This window comes from Athalia rosae, chromosome 2 (genome assembly GCF_917208135.1).
Source record: "Athalia rosae chromosome 2, iyAthRosa1.1, whole genome shotgun sequence".
NCBI lineage: Eukaryota > Metazoa > Arthropoda > Insecta > Hymenoptera > Athaliidae > Athalia > Athalia rosae.
Window position 1 is genome coordinate 5876061 of NC_064027.1, and position 21613 is coordinate 5897673.

General features: G+C 43.4%; 1 protein-coding gene across 2 annotated transcripts in view; it reads right to left on the reverse strand.

The window, feature by feature from the left end:
• Window positions 1-16415, reverse strand: part of LOC105684659 (signal-induced proliferation-associated 1-like protein 2) — a 58602-nt gene extending 42187 nt beyond the window's left edge. For both annotated transcript variants that reach the window (XM_020851597.2, XM_012398199.3), the window contains exon 1: window positions 15541-16415. The gene's annotated coding sequence lies outside the window, so the exon portion shown is untranslated. The remainder of the gene's footprint in view (window positions 1-15540) is intronic.
• Between the last annotated feature and the right edge of the window lie 5198 nt (window positions 16416-21613).

The window sequence follows — 21613 nt, forward strand, 5'->3', positions numbered from 1 at the left end:
CTTCGGGTATATTCAGCGAAAGGTTGAGTAAATAAATCATTAGCGCACCAAACCTATAGACCGTTCATCGCTCCGTTCAACTTTTCGACGGCGATGATGTACGCTCGTGGATTCGAAACCGCCAACGATTTTATTTTATTCATACACACGAGCATCGGTATGTAATCCGTTCATTCGACAGATTTGTTTCTGAATCCAAAAAAGACTTGGAAAATAATTTTTCTTTTTTTAAACACGTCGCACGTTTCCTTTCTCACTTCGTATATACTCGATTTTATTTTTCTCTCTATCCTAGGCTTCCAGAGTTTCCTGATTTCTCGAGGGAGAATATCGAGAAGACGCGCTATATAAGTCTGGAATTTTTTTTTCGATACATATACCTACGCGCGACGTGCGGTATACATGTGTGAAAAATACACAAGGAACTTCGTCCGTAGAGTCTTGAGGCTTTCAGAGAAGAGAAAGATGTAAGGGAGAGGGAGGTGAGGGAGAAGAAGGGACGAGAATTCAGGGGCAAGTTTCTGTGTACCGACTCGCACTGCAGTGCGGCTGCAGAGGACCTGAGGAAGCAAGAGATGCCGTTATACTCGCGAAGAGGTAAGCGTATGACCGAAGCCCGAACCAAACCTGACTGACTTCTATAGTATACGGAGAGAGGAGGAGGAGGAGGAGGAGGAGGAGGAGGCTTTTTTTAACGCTCGCGGTGCAGCAGGATGAGGTGGTACCTTTACTTGGTCAAAGATATACTTCTGCACTTCTACCTGCCGCTGCCGCTGCTGCTGCTGATGCTGATGCTGCTGCTGCCGCCTCGCATCACTGACCTAATACAAGCGACAGGAATAAAATGGCGATGCTCGAAACTAGCTTTTGTAGATTAATAGAAATGGAATTTGAATGAAGTTAAAAATTTTCGAACGTCTCGTGATCATGTGCTCTGGTTACGTAGGGTGCGTTGACTCCCTGGGATAAAAAGTAAAGCGTTTAAAAGATTAGATGAAAAAAAAAAAAAAAATGACTCAGGAAGTACAGAAAAAATTGAGGGGAAAAATGCTACTTCTGAATCTCGGGATGCTGATGGTCCGACGTTTGAAAAAAAAGAAACAAAAAAAAACTAAATCGAAATCGTACGATGTAATGATAGGTTCGGGTCGATCAAACGGACGCAAGTTGCTTTTTATGCCTAAATGAAGAAGCAGGTGTTCCGAAAGCACCTTCTGCAGTTATAAAAAGATAAGTAACAAAAAAAATAAAATGAAACGATGGTATATATATATATTTATCATCGAGAGGAGGATGCAGAGAACGGAGGCGAGAAATCGACCCTTTGATATTTTTAGCGCGGGGGGGGCGAAGGATTTCGCGAGCTCGCGAATTTATATTTACGGTTAGCAGCGTTCACTTACTTATTTTCACGAGGATCGTGGGACGTGCCTTCGTGCCAGGGCGGATGAACTTCACGTTCGTTAGTTCGGTCGAGTTCGGTCGTTCTGACCACTTTGCATTTCCGGTGGTCGTTTGTCCTCCCCCCCGCCCGTCATCAGCGGCGCCTCACTGTCTACGCGTTTATCGATTGACCGTGAGAAGAAAGGAGCCGAAGAGAACGTCGCCGAGGTATAGGTACGTACGTGTACCTATTTTGTACTCCGAGGCGAGTCTCGTTGCCCGACAAAACTGTGCATAGCATATATATTTTTCGAGAAAACGGGAAATCGAGGCATTTGGAAAAACGAAGGAAAACAAAAAACTAATCAGAGTGTCGATCCGCGAGCGGGGCGATCCGCGTTATCTCAAATGTACGACTGTATATAAATTCGCAAGTTTTTCGCGAACGGGGAAAAAAAAAACTATGAGAAAAAATTCATATAAAGCCATATCGCGGAAGGAATCCACTCGAAATTCATGTATTCGTATATATGGGTAGCTACTGTAAGTTGGACGATATTCGGCAGCGACAAAAATCCACCCTCCGCGAATATATAAGATCGATATGATACCGGATGAATTTGTTTGTTTGTTCGTTTGATATATTTCTACATGCAAAAGCACTCCCGTGATATTGAATCACATATGTGGAGTCAACACTGCACAGAGATTTCGAAGACTCTGCATAATAACTCGTACAGTAGCCGAAGTATCAGCGAAATACGGAGCTGTACGAAACGTTGAAAGAATTTATATTTCTCTCGCTCTCGATTTTCTTTTTACCCCTCGGAGCGAACGTTCCTCGACGCGTAGAACGTGGCCAAATAATACAAACGGTCGAACGTAAACTGTAGGTCAACAGTGAGCTCGGTAGCTTCGGCACTTCCATCGGTCGGGATATACGTATATGCGGAGGATCGGAAAGGATCAGCGCATAAGTCGGCGAACTAAGCCGCTGATGCTGCTACTTCTCGCAACCTGAACGAAATTTATACACTCCGAGTTTATCCGGACTCGAAGAAAATTTGAACGCGCGTCGACCGCCCCTCGCGAATAATCCTTGTCTACACGTTCGACGTTTTTTTTCTCATCTCCGCTTCCGTTGCGTCGCGTCAAATTCTCGGAAAATGGAATCGCGTCGAATTTCAGCGTTTTTTCGAATCGCTCCGGACGTCAATGACGCGCGGAAAGATTCGCGTGATATTCGGATAATTGGCGTGCAGGGATGAAAATTGGAGGATTCGAAGATGAAGCCCCGAGGGTGTCGGCGGGTAATTCGTCGTTGTACATCCGACACCGGACCGCGTTCCGCTGCCCCCGCCCCCGAAGCGAATGAGTCCTACTACTTTTTCCCATGTAAGTCTATTGTGTGTAATGTGGTCTTGCGATTCACATACTATAATAGCTGGTGTAATCATCTTATACTTACGGGCAAGTAGCCGCCGTAGGCTCCGGGATATCCACGTAACGTATTTACTATACAGGTATGCCGAAGCTTGCAATTATAGATACATTCTTATTACAAATCGAGTTTATACATCGAACCGTGAAAAAGTTAATTGAATAACGATCCAAAATTCGCCATATATTTATATACATACATCCGTCAGATGTATAATACACGACGCACATGCATTCGTATGAGTGAGCAAATCTAACAGTACAACATCCGTAGGTATATCGAGAAAAAAAATGACGAGTAATAAAGAGAAAAATTAGGTAAAGAAGATAAATCTTTCTTTCGACGAAATGTGCTGATATAATAAAATATCGAATTTTTTGTTCGGCTAATTTTGACAATTGATCGTATAACGACTTCGAAAACGACGTATAGGGGCGGTACGAATTGACCGGCGATTATATCAAATGATTTGCACTTTTTCATTCTATACATACTGCTATCACAATTCTCGTGTAGAAACGTCATTTGTCCTCGGTGCATTCGTCACAACCCTTCACGCGACCATCAACCCCGTCGTATGGTTTTCCGTCCGTTTCAAATAAGCCTAATTTCGTGCGTAATACTTTTCTATATATATAAATAACATCTACTGTTATAACATTCTTCCACCTGGCTAACTGTAAAGCACCCACTTAAGCTCAACGGCGTTAACTCTGCCGCCTCAATATTCGCAGTATATTTCACACATATACCGATATACACCATACAGTACGTCTACATACGTATACGCACAGTATACCACGGGACACAATTACCTCATGCAAAACTAAAATCAAGTTGGTCGCAGGTCACCTGCATGCGTACCCTCGAAGACTGTAGACGGTTCAAAATTTCCGGTGACCTATTTTCAAATATTCCAAACATGAACAACTGCATACCTCTACGTTCGATAAGATCGAACGGTTTGGCCCGAGGGGGTTGAAACGAAAGACCTATATCGTTATACGTGGCTTGTAGTATTTCGTGAGTATTCGCGCGATTGTTTAGCAATTTTCTAAGGTCTCCTGAAATTCAATGTCAGTGTACGCATATGCCGAAGCAACGCGTTTAGTAAATACATGTATTGATATGTATATGGGAGGATTGCGCATCGCTGTGGTCGTTCATTGCACGTGAACCGGTACTTTTATATTACATCTATATACAACGCGTTTTCACGGCGTAGCAAGTGTAGTAAACCGAACGAGGAAAGAAGCGAGTAAGACGAAGTAGAGGAAGAAGACCGAACACGCGTACGACGTATGGTATACCCTACTCGTGGTACCGGCGGCCGAATTTTCAAGGTATAAAAAACAAAAAAGGAGAAAAAAAGAAAAGAAATGAAAACGCTCACAACCCGAGTATCGTAAATTGTAGATAATTATAATGGTGAACACAGCGAGAGGTGTGACAATACCAGGTGGGTTAGGTATGAGTAATAAATACACGGGCAAGGCTGACAAAAAAAAAGAAATAGATAAATAAAAAAAAAACCTATCTCGGTACGTCAGTTTTTTTTACGGTATATTCCATATCACGCGAACGCGCGTCACGGGATACGATTCTTACCGCGGTTGTTTATCGATTATTTTATCCCATGATAAAAAAAAAACGAGAAATAGAAAAAAAATAGGGAAAAAAAGAAAGAAAAGAGCTTATGGTTATTGAATTATTCAGTTAAATTCGATCGATGTGTATCCGTCCCATCTGCATTTCCGTTGAAACTTCGGGAAAAGATAATAATTTCTCTATATTTAATTTTCATCGTATGAAAACTTTCTCGCCACGTTTCTCGCCACGTTACGAGCCAGTCGCGTTATTTCAACGCCGTATAATGATCCCGCGGCACCGCGTACAGGGTGAATGTGAAATTATTTTTCATATTCGCACACGTTCGCATATACGTGGAAGATACATATACGCGTGATTTGAAAGAAGAAAAAAAAAAGGCAAAGAGAAAAAGAAATTTTGCATTCACCTGCGGGGTGCGAAGGTACACAATCGGACAAAAGATGTGTTCCAAGTGCGTGAGCTGCAGCTAGGCAGAGCACTCTAGATTTTCAATTTGTGCAGTGGAAAGTGTTCGGCGTTGATTCGACGCTAGACGTCGAGGGTTAAGCGGTCGTCGGGTGTGGATATTGATGCACGTTTCGTTCGTCCGTCTCCTCGGATTTCTAACTCAATGCACATACGCAGCGTTACGGAGTTTTCTTATCTCTTCATTCGTTCCTCGAAGCCGTTGCGGCCGATTGAAATAAAAAGAGACGAGAAATCCGCAGCTGTGGAAGTTTTTTTTTTCATCGACGATATATTTTTAAAAAAAAAAAAAAGCTCCAACGGTCGACGACGCACGCCGCATACGGATCTGACGACGATGACGGCTCGATGAAAAGTGATGACACCGGTGTAAACATTTCGATTTAGCTGAATCGTGAAGAGAAAAAAAAAAAAAAAAAAAAAAGGTGAAGACGTTCTAGGGGAGGCGAGATTCGTCTGCAGCAGCATAGTACGCGTTATAGGGGAGGGTCGTTTTGTGCTTTTTTCACCCTTTGACCCCATCGAGATGTCGATGGTTGTATACAAATCCCCCATTCAACGTAATTTCGACCCTCGTCGTGAAAAATAAAATGCACCCCGCGAGCATTCGACGCTTTCCGTCCCGTACTTAAATCCAGGCACGGGATCGCGGGGTGGGGGGGGGGGAGGGGAACCCCGAGATTGAGTGGATTAATTTTTACAAGCATCCAAGAGAAGAAGAAGAAAAAGAAAAGAATCGAGGTTCTTTAAAAGTTTCACTATTGAAGGGTGTGAAAACTGCGCGACGGCAAAAGAGAGAGAAAAAAAAAAAATAAAATAAGGTAAAATTGAATAAAAAAATGCGCTTAATCGATGGCGCTCTGAATCATTGAACTTTGAGAAAAGCTCATCGCTTCGGAAGGTGCCTCTGTGTCTGGCAATGAGTTTCGTCGAAGGCGTCCTTGCGAAGCGCGCCGTTGAAAGCGAACACAAGGGAGGTAATAGGGAAGAGGGAGGGAGGGAGGGAGGGAGATCGGTGGTAAAGTAAAAATATTCACCCTCCGGTCTCTTTCCGTGTAACAGCGGCAGCGACGGTCCTTTGCCGGGCGGGTTCTTTGCACTTTTCCCTTTGTTCCCTCCCGCGAGGCGCGTTTCGCCCATCACCCACCGCACCGCTATATACGCCGTACCACCCTGCAGACCTTAGGAATGCGCTCATATTGCATCCTTTGTACCCCCCTCACGGTGGAGCTATGTAACCATTTTACGTGTACCTATTCACACGTGTGTATGTTTCTCGAGTCGAGTGTAACTTCGTACGTGTATTACTTTTACATACGGTATACGTACATACGCAGCCGAGGTACATAAATATAAGGAAGGAATTCGCGGAATGGGTGTAACAGCGAAAGGGCGAAAAATATATATATATGTATATTCCACTAGCACGCGTGCTTCTCCTAAACATTTTCCACTCGTATACGTAGGTATGTGTCTGTGTGCGTGGCTATACATATACCTACGTTAGGTATACGTATATGGATCCCATATAGCCCGCGTATATATATTTCTTTTCTTTCCTTTCTTCCTTTCTTTTTTATTTCGGCGGGGCGTGCGATCGCGCCGGCGGATCTACAGCTGCGATAAATTTTACCGCGCGTCGAACGGTTTCCGGGTCTGCACGAGCTCTTTCCGATTCGGCGGGATTCGCGGGCAAGGATCTCGTCCAACCGCGGTAGCTGTTTAGCCGCGAAGAGGCGACGAGAAAAATAATGCAGAATAATTCTCTATTTCCGTGCGTCTTTTTAATCCTCGTGTCCTTTTATACCTCGCAGGTTGTAGCGTCAAAGCGAATTATTTCCACGTTCCAGCACCTTTTTCGTTATCCATTCCTGATATAATCGCTCGCCGTTTGAAAATCGCGGTTCCTTTGTATCCTCAAGTTGTGAAATTTTTTTCAATTCTCTTCATTTTATTTCCCATCTGCAGACAATCGGTAACGGCACAAGTTTATACCCGGTAAAAATGTCCAAGCCGCCTCGCGGTGTTAGAATGAATTTAGTTGCGAGGCGCCGCACAGTCGGGTTCTTAATTCTAGTGGCGGGATAGTAATTTTCTTTTTAGTTTTCGTTTTCGTTTTTTTTCTTTTCTTTTCTTTTTAAGAGGGCAATCGCCGCATCCGGCTTTAAATAAAAACCATCGCGTACGGCAGTTCTCTTACGATAAGAATTAGCCGTTTCCTGCAGCGTGCGTATAGTATAACGCACGCTGCAAATTTCGCGCAATTCGTTGCATATGATATATAGGTATGTGTACACATACCTATACGTACAAACAAACGCGATTTTTTAATCTCGCGAGGTTGAAAAATTATTTTCATCCAACTAAAAATACGTACTTCATCACATCACGAAATGAACGACTATACCGATTTTTCTATGTAAAGACTTATACGTTTTTCGTATACCAAACCAGATTTTCACGTATGTATTAATAAAACGCTCGACTAAATTTATTAATACACCGCAAGATCGGGCCAGCTACACCGTTCGCCGTTCGCGTACGTGGGTATACCAAAAATACCAAGATGATAATTTCGGAGGGTAGACCCGATTGTTCCGAAAACGCGTTGTATTATTCACCGCGAAGTTTACAGCTGCAGCGAAAATTTTTCGCGAGTTGAACGAATACGGTTCTCATAATTTAATCTTCGAAGCTTCGGGAATTCCCCGTTGATTTCGGTGAAACTGAAATTTCGTCGAGTCAATACAAACTCGGATGAGACGCATCTAGATACTTCTGTACGAGGCTGTCGCACATGCAGCCGCGTCTGTACGGCGACGACTTGCTCTAGATGTTCATACGGTATGACCGTTAATCTGATTTTCACACCACTACGCGGTACGAGTACACTGTACGTTTTGTGTCTAGAAATGTAGGAGAGCGTAAAATCCCGTAAACTACTGTAGCGCCATTCGTCACCAACCGCATCATCCTCTAGTTGCCATAAATTGAGTTGAATTGCTGTAAATTGCCGCGGGTCTTAATGACTGCAAGTTACGTACCTATACTGTAGATACTCCGTATAGGAAGGAACACGCAGAGACGCTGACGCGGAGCTTTCGCGTTTTTTTTTTTCTGTTTTTTTCATTTTATTTTCCATTTTTCACTTATTTATATAATTTATCTTTTCGTTTTCTTTAACCGCAGTTTTTGCCCCTATTTCATTCGCAAATCACTCTGTACAATTTCTACGCAGACACATCGCGGCGTTCGTACACGACCTGTCCGCGCAATAACGTAGGTAGTACCTGCAAGAAAATATCGTTCGGAAGGAGGATAAAAAGAATGAAGAGTAAAAAAATTGCTATAAAAACACATTAAATTTGACCGTGTGATTATAGGCTATAAGCGATATTTATTTTTCTCTCCTATTTATTCCGCGCAAAATCAACCGGTTATAAATATAGAAAATATGGAATGACTGCGCCTAACTTCGAGGATAGAAGAAAAAAAAAAAATCGTGATCAATTAAGAACCGTAGCGTTGATCAAGTATTTTTCGATCGCCACACCGATTCGAACGGAATCGACGTGCACGCTTATGTACACACATTTCGGTGGAGTGTGATTGATCGTTTGAATGAAACTTTGCACCACGATATCCTTCTTCGGCTATTTTCCATCCTGAGGATGCGCCGCGAACCATCGCGAAGTTCTTCGGCAGAAATCACGGAAGTTACTTCGTTGGGCACATCTTATTTCCGCTAAGAAATATTGCGTGTCTCGTAAGAAAAATTTTCGTAGAATGAAGAACAGAATAAGAAGAGACGGGGGAGTGCGCGTTGCGTACAAGGAAAAGTAAAACCTCAGCATCTACCCGGCTTCACGAAAGCGTTTATCAAGCCTCGACGAAGGCAAAGTCAATGCACTTCTCTTTACGTGTAGAGCGAGCGAGCAGCGGGGCCAGCGGTTGCCGCGGAGTCGCGCGTATCGGATGGCTCAACCGTGATGGCACGAAATGGCATGGCATGGCATGGCGTACGACGCGACGTACGCTCTTACACCGCGCTCCACGGATGCAGACGAGAAGCGCATATCGGGGCGACCCGGAGAGTTGGATATCGCCCAGGTATGCGGTAGAGGTGCTCAAGAGTGTCGCTCCTCTTCGATTGAGTACGTGTATTCTATATCCCGTGTACCCGCGCCTCTGCATATCCGCACTTCACCTACTGCGACGGATAAGAAAAATGCGCGACACGGGGAGACCCCCGGCTCTTCACCCCCCCGACGTGGTTTCGTCAACGGATTATCGGAGGAAAAAAAATCGTATCGACTCTCAATCGCAAAGGTATTCGCGTACGACGTAATCTCGTATTACAGATTTCTTGCTCGTCGTCCCCGCGTGATCGTGACGTAGCCATTTTCTACGATTACGCCGGTGAAAAACGAGAGAATCTTTTCAGACGCGTACCTTGTATAAACTCTTCACGCGAATCTCGGAACGGCCGGATGCTTCGATATTATTTCGGTGGCTACAGCGGCGGCAGAAATATTCGAAAATATCGGACAATTGAGGCGTCCCACAGGAAGTCGACGCATTCGACAAAACTGCATTCCAAACCGAAACGTGCCGACCCCCGTCTTCTCTTTTTACGTTTCATTCCTCACCGACGCAGGACGTAGGATACGTGGCGATACACACTCGATTATTATACGGGTCGATATAGTTACGTATATGTGCGTGTGTGTGTATACATTGGTATACGCAGGTGTATATGTATACATATATGTATGTGCAGCGAATCCGTAGCAGCAGGAATCGTAAATTTTGTTTCATTCAACAATTCCCCGCTCGGTGGGCACGCAACCAAGCGAAATTATACCGCAAGAATTCTACTTGCAGGAGATTCCCTTCTCTTCGGTTTGTTCAAGTCACTGAATACTGTAGCTTGTATAGGTGTATACGTATACTCGTTACACCCCATGAAATGCGCATGGAACACGTACCTATATGTGTACACGGTGCAGGTGCGGTATATGCTTCTTAGGTACAATAATAGGGAAAATACATTATACCGCACTTGATGATAATATTGGAGCGTCCGATCAGCGCGACTGTATCCGAACTATATACGGAGTCTAGACTCGGGACAAACGTAAGGATAATTGCAGTCGGATTGCGACGTCTTACACACACATACACCTTCATACAGGGACGATTCGATCGATGAATAATTTAGCCGGTACAGAATTTCGCGCACGCAGACAGAAATTTAGGAACGATTGGGGCGGGTGTTCGGGGGGGATGAAAGTCGTAATTATTAGAGCGATAATCACGTTTTCGCAGGTATACGGGCAACGCGTCCGGTAATCGATTTCTACGTCTGCAGAGAATGCAGGGGAGCCAAACGTACGTACGTGTGTAACACACGTCCTGGTCTTTCTCGCCTATTACGGATCTGTATATTTTAACGGTGTATACAGATATGTATACAGATGACGGTGATCCTCGGATGATGCGTCCCACGTGATCGTTACAGACGTCCGACGATGTGGGTGATGTACCTGCTCAGGTGTGTAATACGTATCCGTTCGGAAATACCGCGACGACAGTTAGTCAAGCGAAGGTCGCTAATTCTTATTCAGATCGTGCGAGGGAATTCGCGCGACACCGTCGCTACGATCAACGCCGTGTATCCCCTCGATTACCGCGACGTGTAACCGCTGCAGAAAAGTAATGACTATCTTTCAGCCCAAAAGTTCCCCGCCTCTTGACTTTTTACAAATTTGGCGATCTGGTTAGGACTTTTGGTTCGTCTCTCGGTTTTTCCTATTTTTATTTTCAAATTTACGTCAGTTGCAGTCCAACGGGATGGAATCATCCCGTTGTCGGTTACGTGATTAATAATAACCCCACGCCGTCGAAATGTACGCGCGAAATGTCACCGGCGTCATAGAGGTATAGTATATGTACAAGGTAAATGCGTTGGCGTATAAAACCAGGAAATGTAACACCCACTCTCTTTTAGCTATATATTCAGGGATATTGAAATTCCATTACGGATTCGAATCTGGTGTGACCTTCGCGAATAACCTCATGCACCTCGTTGCGATTATCGGTATACTACGAGTGATCGGGAATAATAATTTCAAATTGCATCGTGCGGTGGAAGGTGCAGTGCGACAATTAGAACCGATCGAGTTGCATAATTCGATCGATCGTCGTAACGCACGTGGAACGTTCATCAACGGAGCTGGTTTTAACTATCGCAACGTGATTCTCGAGTGGACCGATTTACGTCAAGTACAGGTGTGATCCGATACGCGGCCGATGCAGCTTCTGCCGAAGCGTCTCGATTGGTCGTATCTCGTTTTAAAAGTCTTCGATTTATTTCTATACACTATTATACATCGGTAGTTCGATCGGCATAGAGTTCGAGTCAAAGGTAAACGAGAAGTCCGATGGTATCTGGTTACAATGAAAACCGTTGTCGAGGATAGCTGGCTGCTGCCGCTGCTGCGATTTCGACGATCATCGTAACGACGTTAGCCGACGCGGTGTACCCTCGAGAGATCCGTGAACCCGAAGCCCGCTTCGAAACAACAGTACAACACCAGCGGGGATACGCGGCGTGCCGTCGACACCGGTAGCCGCTAAGCCTAACCGGTAATAAAATCATATTTATTATTCATATTACACGAGGAAAAGGCCACAGGAAAGTCGAGCTTAGACGAATTAAGAGGAACGAGAAATATGTAACTTTATGACACACGCCCCGTAGGAATATTAATTTTATTATAAAATATGCGCACGGAAGCGCAACGCGTTCAGGAATGGACGTAAGATGATCCACAGGCCCTTAACGAAGCGGCATCGAAAATTATCAAAAGAAAAACGTCCTTCTCTCTAAAAATATGATTTTTTTTTTCCCAGGTCCGTGATGATTTTCATCAGACTTATTCGGAGTGGACACTCTTTCGTAATTGTTCTCGAAGTTAATCTTCTTCTTCGTTTCAACGTATAGGTTTTCTGGTGACTTTATTCAGGTCATATACAGGTACAAATAATTTATTTTTTCGTTCCCCCGTAAAAATGGGATTCTGTTACAACTGCAGTATATGAAACTGGAGAAGCGGAGTAGGATCTTCTCAGGAGAGCATATGAAACACGTCAAAGAAAAAGGAGAAGTAAAACGAGCGAGTTTAAAGGCAGCGCGATACGCTCGCGTGTGTACCAATAAAACTGTACGCATTGAATAATTACCTATACTCACACATCGTTACCTCGAGACGCTATCTTATTTATTATTCGTATATAAAACGTAAAATATTTGCAAATTCTTGTCGCGGCGTATCGACGCCAAAGTTCACAACTTTATATCACGCGTATGCATACGCGTACGTGTATGTTACGACGCGCGTTATACATCAATACCGATACACACAGCTTGCGCCTCGAGCCATCTTTTCGCGCGACTCATCTCGCGTACGGACGCGCTGCACGCCGTTCTTGATTTTTTTTTTCCCCGTTCCTTTTTTCCTTATTTTTCGACTGTGTTTTTATTTCTGCTGGCCGGGTCCGTTCGACATAAAGTGTGTCACGCGAACTGGACCCGCTGAAAACATCGCCAGGTGTAATAGCCGATTTATATTGCAATAGTTTTATTGCTAAAACTGTTCATCGAACTATGTATACCATTTATGCTAGAAAAAGTCCGGTGTATCGATATCGAGAATGATAGAGTACAGTGTATGCACCTATATAGTATACGAGTCGGATGAGACGAGCGCGTACATTTTTAAGATCTCACGATCGCTCGGTGTTTCTAATTCCGGGTTACAATCGTTTGCGTAGCCAGACGGTCCGCGATTCGGACACGTACAGTTTAACCAGGTATTTTATTGTACCGCTAATGCCTGCTCGGATGTTTAATTATATTTGCCCGATACATAATACCGCGTGTGATACTTCGATTATTTAAGTAGGCAAACCGGCCAACTCCGAAGTGTTCACACTGCGAATAGAACGATCGTCGAGTTGATTGGATATTCGAAGGATTCGAATTCTTCTCATTCGGTGCTTTACCTCTTGCGTTTCGAGGTTGCTGCTGCTGCTGCTGCTGCTGCTGCTGTTGCTGCTGCTGCACGCTCCGAGTTTCAGGTTTCAAGGCCATTGTCGTCGTTCCACCGATCACCGACGACGGTCGAATGTCGATGAACGCCACTCTACACGCTGTAACGCGTCGGCGGTCGTGGAATTACACGAAGAAGTCACGATATTACAACGGTAGTTGTTGAATTACGAAAGTTGAAAGTGGTGTACGGTATGAAATCTTCGTCAGAGTACTACTACCGTTCACACCTGTATGGTGTGACGTGTTCGCGTAGTATTCACGGATTCCGTGTTTTTTCTCTCGTCCCGTCCAAAAGACTAAAAAAAAAAAATCATTTCATAGGTATTCGTAATTCGATATACAGTCTCATTCTTTTTTCTTTTTCCTAGTCATCGAGGAGTCATTCGTGCTACTTTCCATTACGCGTTAATACCGGTAACCCTAGATTGAATTCGCTGAACCAGAACCGACGACGACTCACCGCCACCGCCACCTCCACGTTCCAGGGACCACAGCGAATCTTACGATATGTATAACTCGCGGGGTTGCCTTGGATTTTATGTATACGAATATAGGTGCATACCCCACTCGTATCGCGAGTCGTAAAACTTACGCAATTTGTTATGTTACGCGCTCATGGTGAATATCAGTTAACGTTTGATGCAGCAAAAACTGAACCTAATTGCAGATTGTAAGACGTGTAGTAATGGGTAGGCACCTTGGTGTTACCGGTGGACCGCTCCGTGGCAACGTTCGCCTCTTTTTCTCTTTGCAATTGTTAACATCTGGTGCTGCTGGTTTAAAGAACGCCTAATGAAACTAGAAAAAAATGATGACAAAAAAAAAAAAAATGTCAAAAGAAAATATCGACACGTGGTTCTTGAAAATGGTGAGAATTATTACCAGAGGGCTCACCTGGGACACGTGTTTTGTGCAATTTTTACACGTACCCTGGATTTTTAGTTTCTACGGACAAATTATCGGGCCAGATTAGTTCGTTATTCCGATGTTGGTTGTTCTCGAGAGTTTTTCGGCATAGTTTTTTTTCGCGGTGGGCATGACCGACTTAAAGGGCTGCCAGTGTATAAGTCTAAGTTTTTACGACTTGAAAAATCTGTCGAATAAGAAAAAAGAAAAAAAAAACGATCTGGAATCGCTGATCCTTCGAACGTCCTTGTTCGCGATCGCGTTCTTTTCTCCTTTTTCCGATAGACGTCTCGATCACCCGAGGGTGATTATCATATTTTGGAGCTACCAACACAATGTGAGCTTAGACATCCGGTCCGCGTGACGTCATAACGCGATATCTGTGTTTCGATCTACAGAGTAAATAATATTTTACAGATAACTATATCAAATGGACGATATTCGTGATTTCCGAGTTTTTACGACCCGCATCGCACTCCGCGGCAGGAATTTCGAGAAACGGTACATGTCAAAAATTACTCATCTCGTTGTAAAAATTTCAAGTCACTTCGCACGATGGGTAGGGGAAGTGCACGAGCGTTCGATGAAATCGCGATCTGAATATGGTTGATACGATTTTTTTTTTCTTCTCGTCGCCGATCGCTGTGACGAAAAAATTGCAGAGATTCATTGACGAGTAAAACATGACACAGAGGCAGCGGCGAGTAGCAGAAGAAATTGCTTGATTTAAGAAGAATAAAAAAAATCAAAAAAATGCCGAATAACGACCTTTTTTTCGACAGAATTACTACGAGGTGTATACGAATCCAGAAACGGAAACGGACGACACCTTCACTTTTACGCAAAAATGAACCGACCTCTTTTTTCGTTGCTATACATATGTTATCCTCTCTGTCCATCGTCCGTGCAAGAATGATGAGCAATTTTTTCTTTTTCTTCTCTTTTACGTGCTCGTGTATCGTAACAATAGAAGTAGAGGTAATTTGGCGATCCACGGCTACTCTTCTGGCCACAAATTGAGGATCTTCCTGCCTATTTGTATCCTGGTGGATAATCTCGGTCGTTTGGGAGTCGAGACTATAGTATACCTGTGTCAATTATTGTTGCCCGCAGAGATGCGCCAACCAGACATGACCGAAAAGTCAAGACTTCGCTCTTGTACGTATCAGTCGGAAAAAAATTACAAAAAAAATTAAAGCTCGTAAAAAAAAATAGCAGTTTGCCGCTACCTGTTGTATGTAGTTACAAGTATACTCATTGAGATCAGTCGTTAAAAAAAAAACTGACCGCAAAGAGACGGGAAGTAGGTGGAATTGTAAAATACATATACAAATATGGGCGTTGCGTTGGTGATTCGTCGAGTATTTACGTGCGACGTTTGAGACGAATCTGTCAAAGTTAATCACCTTGAACTTTTAATGTCGTCGGTATGTAGCAGGTATGCGGTGTACATAAGCCAGTTACAGCCGACCCAAAGAGCTTTTTAGAGAATGATGAAGAAAGAGAAGCCCGGCGAGGCGAAATTCTTACAGAAAATAACCGCGTTTCACGCGATGCTCGAGCACCAATTGTTAATGAGGATTTTTAGCTGATGTATTCGAAAATATAATTTACTCACGTTTTCAGGCTGTGATGAGCGTCTATGCCGCGGCACACAGAACAGCGGCACGCCGTGCTCTTTTTTTCTCTCCAATATAGCGGCTTCCGGTATCAAGTTCACAAAACAAATTTTTTCAAAACACAGCTCCGATCATTCGCACATCCTTACCGAACACAGTGGCCAGCAAAAATTTGACGACGAAGGAAATAAAGGGAACTGCAACAGGTTTAATTAACATGCGTCTGAACACCTCGGCGATCACAATGGATATTCCGAACGGGAGACAACAAAAAAAAAAAAAAACAGTCACACTCAGATCACAAGAAAATTGGTTTAAACGACATCGCCGTACAAACTCCTTCCGCTTCTATCGTAGTTTTTTTTAACAGTTAAAATTGCAACGGACTGCATCCACTCGGAGTAAAGCAAATTGACACACCTCGCAGTGAAGGCTTGGTAAAAATGAAGAGAAAAGAAGGCTCTCCCAAAAGTATGTTCATGGTCTTTTCAACGCCATGATACCAAGGTGGAATACGTGGGTGTGAAACGGTGTAACTTGTTTGAGAAAATTTCTTCTTTTGCTCTCTGAGGAAAAAAATCTTTTCGTAGAAGTTTCACATCCCTTGAGTAAACGGTCTTCCACCTCGTCCCTTTTTCTCCGTACGTATGTGTGTCACTTCTGCAGTTTTGTAACGGGAGTTCGAGAAATAAAGAACGTCGACCAAATGGACGAGTTGTTTGATTCACGGAACGAATTCGAATTTTACAACGTTTGAGGTTTTGTTTGTTTTTGCACGATATTGGGCATCGGATGAAAACACACAGTGCGGAAACGGTCGCGACCGAAAATAACGCGATACAAATACGTTGCGCTCCGCAACACGACTGAACTATCCGTAGTGGCTGAACTGCGAAAGCAGTGAGAATCCCCCCACTCCGTCGTCGCGGGTCCCCCACTCCTTTGAACAATGCTAACGCGTGCCTTCCGCCGCTTTTCTAAACCACCCGGGACGAAGCTACCGAGAAGACATTTCTCCCAATCCTATGCCCATGACAAAGATATGCTGGAGGTTTCAGTTTTCGACTGACAACGAATCAAATTGGGATGTATATTTGGAATGCAATTCTTATATCACATAAACAGTCTGATGAGTTGCGATTGATAGGAAGAAATTTCTGCGTAAAATCATAGGGATTCCGTCGAGGGGAATTCACATTCCTGATAACGAACGAGGAAATGTAATTTAAGCTCTAATGACGCCGGGCATTCGGACGGGTTTTTTTCTCTTTTTCTCGCAACTGCACCGTAATGTACAAATTTTGTACGCATCAAAAATATTATTTAAGATCATCATTCAACTTGCAGCTGAAGAACCAACAAAATTGGTAAAAATAATTGTCGGGAACCACAAATCGTGTAAAACTGCTGGTGCTGCTGTTGCAGTATGGTCGAAAACGGTAAAGCGAAATGAGTAGAACGTTTTTTACATCCATACACATGCACGTAGGTCGTATAAATTATACCGTTTTTGGTTAGAACATTGTCCTTATATCCTGCGAGGCGTCGAGCAACGCGTGAGAATTATTGTACACGCGTGATAGTCCGATGTATAACTTTCGTTGAACGCGGAATTGTTTTAGCTTCGCCGGAAATCGTCTAATCTGACGTTTCGGGAATTTTTAAGATTCACGATACAATTTTATCATGCAGCATTCCCTACTTTTCATGGATCTTAAACCGAACATCTCTCCCGATTCGCTAGCTCGCTTTTTATTTGAAATAATGAACCGCGTTGAACTTGTATCAAGACACGTGCAAACAGGTCTTTATCATTCGTCAAAGAAGCAGTAATTTAAATTGGTGTGTCTCAAAGGAAACATATACAAATATTTGCACTAAAATTTTTTGGCTGGTAACCCTCGCCTGCATCTTGGTAAGCGTATTCCGGGAATCTGAGGCCTTCGTTTCTTTTTTTTCACCCCAAATATTTGAGCAGGAAAGGGGTTATCAATTTATTCCAAGGACCGCGATGATATCTCCGAGCGGCTTTCACAGTTGGTGTAATATTTTCATTCCCGTTTTTTTTTTTTTTTTTTTTCATCGTCAACCACGTCTGCAACCTGTACCGACTGATAAGTAGGTTGATCGTTTTGTGTCGCTGATTCTCTTCTCACAATCAGCGACATTAAAAACTAATTTCGAGATACGCTTTCATGTTCCTCCCCCCCACCCCCCGAAAAAAATAAAATAAATGAAATACGTAATCGCTGTACTCAAAAGACATACGTATACGTATGTACGTATAATCTTGTTGGGACAATCTCTCAACCCACACGGGAATTATCTCTTTGCGACACAGTCGCGTCACATTAACCCGAAAAAAATTCAAATCCAACGGAAAAAAAGGATATAATTTTACAATCGATGTTCACGACGACCTTCGCGATTTGACAGAAACTTACCCGAGGAATTCCTTTTGGAATCTTATTTAGTCGAGTATAGGTATACACACATTTCACCGGTTTAACGATGTTTCGAACTGATAGAGTCATAACTTTATTAATGGTCCCTTGTCAGGCGATGTATATAGTCGGTATTTTATAACCTGTACACAACATAAATGTTGCCTACATAAGCATCATAAAGTTATCAGACTATTCGAGTTATTTATTTATTTGTTTATTTATCCGTATGAGCATGTCTTCCCACTTCTATGCGATCGTCGTCGTACCTCAGCTTCGAATTGAAAAGTTTTTCAACATCCGTTCGAATTTCACACGAATTGTGAAGTTTAAGGACGAAAGAAATTATCACGATTGCGATTCATCATTGTGCATCGCGTGCCAGAAATTATGCAATTACTTCGTATGCTCGATCTGGTTCACAGCTGCGCCAAAAAAATGTTGACCATTTTATCCATTTTATGTACGTTTGTTTTATTGAGCGTGATGATCTGAGAAAACTAGCGAGGAAATGTGTCTTCGGGATCTATCGTTGTATCAGTTTATATTCCCAGTTAAGTTTGATGGACCGGAACTTCTCACTTTACGTTGTTAAATTATGTACAATATAATATCTACGTAATTCCGAGTTCCCGCGGTGCCCGAGGAAATCGGCTTTTTAGTATCAAGCTTCATTTTATGTTTCCGTATTCATTTTCAGAGTAATTGTTGAATTTTAAACCGACGTTGCAGCTGCGACAGCGGCCAAAATTTTTTCGGTATCATTGCCGCCGTTGCGTTGTATCTTCGCATTGGAGCAACGCGTGTGGCAAGTTTTCACGATAATATCGGTCGTCTCGGGCTCCTCTGAAGATTGAAGTACCGGTCCCCCAGAGTCAACCCCGTTTCAGCATCTCTTTACGCTCTGGTACCGCAGGTCCCCCATAGTCCTTAGCTATACTCGCCTCTCCTATTATCCTGACTTTTATGTCCGGACTCGGCAGTTCTGGTACTTGAGCAATTAGATCATCGTTGGAATCCACAATTTTATTATTCACTAGCCTTTCATCTCCTCCCCGAGTACGACTTTTCAAACAAGTGAAAAAAAAGAAACTCTATACTTTCACGGGCCCAACCCTCGGCGAAGGTGTGTTTATAGTCGTTTTTTTCTCTTCTTTTATTTTACTCATTTTTCAAAGCCAGGGGGTCATACCTCACGATAAACACGGACACGTATACGCGACACACGTCCAGTACGTAAATATCCGTTGGTAATAAAAAGCGCGGGTCGTGCTGCAGCTAGTAGTTGATCTGTAAGTAAAACGAGTGCGGGGTTAAGTAGTGTTTTCTATAGGGTGGTGTTCGGTAGCGTGCACCACTATTTATTTGCGTGGGTGTCGAGGCGTGGGTGCGCCCGTGCCGGACATAGGACATAGGACATAGAACATGCGGAGGAAAAAGTGAGTGAGGGAGGGAGGGAGGGAGGGAAAAGAGGGGCTTGCACGAACTGGTGGAGATACGTGAACGTGCGTGTGGGAGGTATTTCCTCCGTTGTACACGTTGTTCTGAAGCCCAGTTGACGGGCGTTCAGGAATTTGTTATAGATAAAACTCTGCCACACATGACAAAGGAAACCCGGCGTCCCTGTATGAGAGCTGTGACGAGTAATAATGGTGAAAAAAAAAAACGAGGAAGTCAAACAGAGAGGGGAGAAAAGGGGAGAAGAGAAAAGAGGAAAAAGGAAAGGGATGCGCGTCCGACGTACGTCCGTTCCTCTCTCCCGCCTGTAGGGGATTAAAACTGTTTACTTCCGCACCGGATCTTTACCGTTTACAGACGCATATAATTGCCTCCTCCTCATCCTTCTGCAGGACCCATCGTCGCTCCTATACACAACTGGAGAACATCGTAATTATTCGATACGCGTATCCGCTTTCGAATTCACAAATCACAATACGCCAGGCGTTGTTTCTGATATATCGCGGTCCGTGCATTGTCGACTGCGTTATCGGGGCTCCTTGTTTTTTTTTTTTTTTTTCATTAATTGCGGAGCGACCAGTCGAATTACGGCGAACGTTACGTAAGAATCGTATCCGCGATGCTCTCGACTTACGTTGTATTCATGAATTTTTATTATATACCTACCGTAATATACGAACCGTAGAGTTACAGTTTTATCGAGTTACTTCTATAACTCACAATCAGTCTAACCGCTCGGCGGTCTAGCTTTTCCATCGCTGCACTCTCGTATACAAGTATACCGTGCAGCGGTGGAATATAACGTGCATACGTAGCTACCATACGTGCTAATTGGCAGCTGAAGGATATTATTACGAAATATATTTGCGTCGATGAATATACATACATATGTGTACGTATATCCTAGTAACAGTTACGCTTTGATATCGAACTAGCGCTATAACTTGCGTAACGATACGTACAACGCGATGCAGCGAGCGTAAAATAAGAGAAACAGAATAGCTGTATAGCTATAGCCGGATTACTAGCTCGAAACGTGTCTGTGGGCTCTACATTAGTCGGTGTACCTAAAAATCCATTAAACTCTTCTTAGTTAGTCGGTATTCCTTTATTAGTAGGATACCAAACGCTGCCACCAGCTGCAAGTGGCTGACGCGTGTATCTCTACGCAGAAGAATGTCGTATAAAAGTTTATAGAGATCTCTGGAACAAGCTACCGGTTTATATTCCTATTGCGCAACTTATGTGTGATCTATTATACCCTGGATTAAATCCACAAGGGAAACAATTCTATTCGGATGAAGCAGCTGTGCTAAAAAATGTGGATATATCCGTGGGGTGAAATATTCATCTGACGAGACGCAGAAAATTAGAATAGCGATAGATATTCAAGGTGACGGACGATTACGTCGAGATAAACATTAGACGGCTTTCTTCTAACGAGATAATCCCATCAACGATGCACTGGAAAGGCTTCGGTCTAGCAGTTCTGCAGAATCGGGAGAGCTTAGCTCGCCAAGCCGGAAGTCATCCAACAAACGCTGCAGCGGGGGATAAATAATGAGGATGGGTGCGAAGTATTGACTCGCTAAAAGAAATACACATTGCTACAAACAAGACTGTTGGAAAAGTTCTAATTTATTGTTAGTTCGGTTGAATTTCATTTCGTTTCAAAGATGTATGGGTACGAAAATAGGCAGCGAAACGTTTCGTGGGAGTTTAAAGGAGGAGAGAGTCTTTTTGTTGGCCAAGACCGAAGCGGATATGGATTTCATCCACGTTGCGAGCTTCCTGTAGATTTTATGTTAAATTTGAACTTTGATCGCTTCGCAGTTATACCGACATTACACTCAAGTTAACGAATGAGATTTCGTGGGTATTCGTTTAATAATGAAAAACAAGATCGCTTCGATATCGCGGCTGGCGAATCGCCCTCCTATTGTTACGTGGTAGAAAGTTTTAGTCGGAACGGTGCGTAACGTAGTATAGCAATTACACGTTCGTTAGTCGGTTAGCTTTCCTCGCTACATTGCGAAACGAAACTACTAAATTCTTCTTGTAATCTCCTTTGATGGATTGTTCGCGGGATTTCCTCGCGACTCTTTCAGCCCCGAGACTTATAGCGCGATTCGCGATACAACGATAACGTAATAAAACGACAGAACCAACA